The 3110-nt window shown below is 44.2% G+C and overlaps 1 protein-coding gene across 1 annotated transcript in view; it reads left to right on the forward strand.

Moving 5' to 3' along the window:
• POT1 (protection of telomeres 1) overlaps nucleotides 1-3110 on the forward strand; it is a 56815-nt gene that overhangs the window by 693 nt on the left and 53012 nt on the right. The gene's annotated exons all lie outside the window — the stretch shown is intronic.

Below are 3110 nucleotides of genomic sequence, written 5' to 3' on the forward strand. Positions count from 1 at the left end.
TAATGTATGTCTCCGCCGGGGGTGGGGGGGGAGGGGGGGTGGTGCTGACGGTCACTCGGCGGAATGTCAGACGGACGGGGGTAAGGAGGGGCGACGCTGCTGTCATGCCTAGGGCAGCAGGAAATGTAAATACGTCGCTGGCTGTATGTAGCACCAGTCCTGGTTGGGGGCAAATATTACTTTATAAGGGCTAAGCTTCCTGCTTGCATGAGTCTTAAATCGGACCTTCCCCTCGCCATATGTAACTGCCAGGACTAATGAACTTACTATAGCCAAATAAATACATTCTGAACATCATTTTTTGCCTCGTTGGTTTGTCTGTTCCTGTGTGCTAATTCTCTGGTTCTTGATAGAATGCCTTGTTCACACGGCACCGTGCGATTAATGCACCCTACCGCTCAACACCCATACCATGCGTTAACAGTGCAGGAGGTGTCTTGCAATTCATTTGAATGGCACACGCAACACACAGTACCACATCACATATTTATTTTTTGTTAAATTTGTTTTACTTTACTGTTGGGGCTTCGGGTAAATATTGGGAGTGTAAACAGATCACTGATATTTCCTTTTTAAAATAAAAAAGAGATTGAGTCCTCAATTTCTTTTTTTGCAGCCCCTGTTATAAATGAACAGGAATCCTCTATACTGAATATTCCTGTCCATTCATACATTGTGGAGATAGTATGTTTACCATGTCCACAATCATGAATGAACAGGAAGTGATGTAAATCACTTCCCATTCATTCTTAATTGGGGAAACATACTCTGTCCTCAATTATTTACAAACATTCAGCGATCGCTGAGTGCTTGTACCTGCTCTCTATCCTGACTAGCTGTCACGGGAGGCTGAGCGAGCGGTGCGGAGAGCTCCATCTCCTCTGACAGCTGTCTCCGCCCCCCTCAGCGCCGTTCTCCTGAACTGTCACAGGAGGCTGATTGGGATGGGAGGAGAGCTCAGTCTCCGGTCATAACATTGACAGCTGTCACCCTCCCCACACCACTCTTCTAGTCTATCACAGGAGGCTGAGCGGTGCAGGAGAAGAGACACCAGCCACTTACAGCATTCTCCTCACCCGCACTACTTGACCTCCTATGACAGTTTCTCTCTTTCACGCTGGATGCTGCACTGTTTGCCAAAAGCGCCATTTTCATCTGATATGTTTCGGCAGCCGAAATTTCGGTGCATCCCTAATTCCAATGAATGGAAATGCACCTCATGCACTGTTAATGCATGGCAGGTGCATTGAGCGGCAGGGTGCGTTAATCGCACAAAGCAATTATTGCATCGCGATGGTGTTAATGAGCCCTAAACCCACATTATTTTAACCAGTAGTTTTCATTGGTGGCTGGCTTCTTTGGCGTTTGCAGCTGGCCCACTGATGACATCCGAACCTGCTCTTGGGTATAAGCTGTATGAGATCTGGCACAATTTGTTATTGTTGATATATTGCCATGGCAACATAAGCAGCATTACCAAAAATATAAATATTAGGATAGAAGTATTAGAATAGCATAGAAAAGTGCAATTCATATAAAAGTGCAATTCATATAATTTTGTATATAGCTGTGCTTTATGCTTGCAACAAACTATGTGAATGTGTGCTTTGCTGTTGAATAGAAATTAAACAAAGCATGATTTAGGGCAAGGTCACATGAATTTGTACACATCACTGATTGTCTGTGGATAATGGATCGTTTTAAAACAATTTCTATTTAGGAAGAAAATGTTTTTCTATCTTCAGCAATCTTTACCTCTAATCGATGTTACTTATAAATATTCTATATTTGGTATATCGGGCAATAAACACAAGTCCTATGGCTAGTAGTAGTAGTTCTGCAACAAAATAGAAACTTATTCTTCCACTTTCTGTGCCACCTTTGCTTAAATTATACAATGGAGGATGGCATCAGTTCCTCTCCCTCTGCTAATAGATTTTGATTGGAAGAGTAATGCCTGCATGTGGCATGCTGTTTGTGTTCTACACAGCAAATTTTCTCTGGCTGGGTGACTACATGTTACCAACTATACCCTCTAGAGCAGGGGGAGGCAGCCCTGCAGAACGAATGATAGTAGAACACCCCAGAGAAATGAGGACAAGTGGGGCTTACTCAGTTTTATGCTGGCCATACACCTATAGATTATCTGTAGATTTTCTATGGTCACATGGAAAAAGTGCAACAGATTCCTCCATCTAATCTAAACTGTGTGGCTGGAGGAATCTCCCACTGGGTCAAGCTACAGTATGTTGCTAGTCGGCCCTGCTGGCTCTCAAAATACTTGAACAATGCCTGCATCCAATCAGATTGTTCAGGTATTTTGACAGCCAGCGGGGCCGGGCCAGCAAGATACTGAAGCTTGGCCCAGTGGGAGATTCCTCCAGCCACACAGTTTAGTGTAGATGGAGGAATCTGTTGCACTTTTTCCATCTGACCAGAGAAAATCTGAAGATAATCTATAGGTGTATGGCCAGCTTTAGAAGGAATATATAGCCAAGAGCACACCAATGTGTTCCTGTTGTGGATTTCACACAGAGAATCGTTCATAACAACCACATATTGAACGAGCCTGAACAACTCCACCTGAAAATGTTAGCTGTCCTATCAAGTGCCAAAGCACATCCTTTTAACTTGACCCTACTAGAGAAGACAGTTGTTACTTCACTTAATATTGTTAGATTGTCAGTTCGGTATAACATGGCTTCTGGTGTAAATGGGCCTTAAAAAAATAATTTGTCTTTAGGTACAGTGAGATTGATATCCTTTGTCTGACTAGTTGTATTTATATTTATTGCTTTATGCATTGTGGTAGAGGCTGTAACCTATTGCCAAAGAGCAAGTGCAGCATTGTCAGTGCATACAAAATAAATGCGTTAGTGAGTGGTGGGCTGATGTTAAAGGAGAACTATGAGGTGAGTGCTTTTCAGTCACCTCATAGTTCTAGCCGACCTGTGACAATGAGACTGTCACAGGTCGGCTCAGTAGATCGGGAGGTGAGCGAACACATACCGGGTTCGCTCACCTCTCGACCCTGTCACGGCTCTCTGCCGTGACAGGGGGAGGGCTGGATTCCCCTCTCCCCGCTCCGATCTGCCAGCGCTGACTGGCGG

This window comes from Nanorana parkeri, unplaced genomic scaffold (assembly GCF_000935625.1).
Source record: "Nanorana parkeri isolate BGI_ZX_2015 unplaced genomic scaffold, ASM93562v1 scaffold301, whole genome shotgun sequence".
NCBI lineage: Eukaryota > Metazoa > Chordata > Amphibia > Anura > Dicroglossidae > Nanorana > Nanorana parkeri.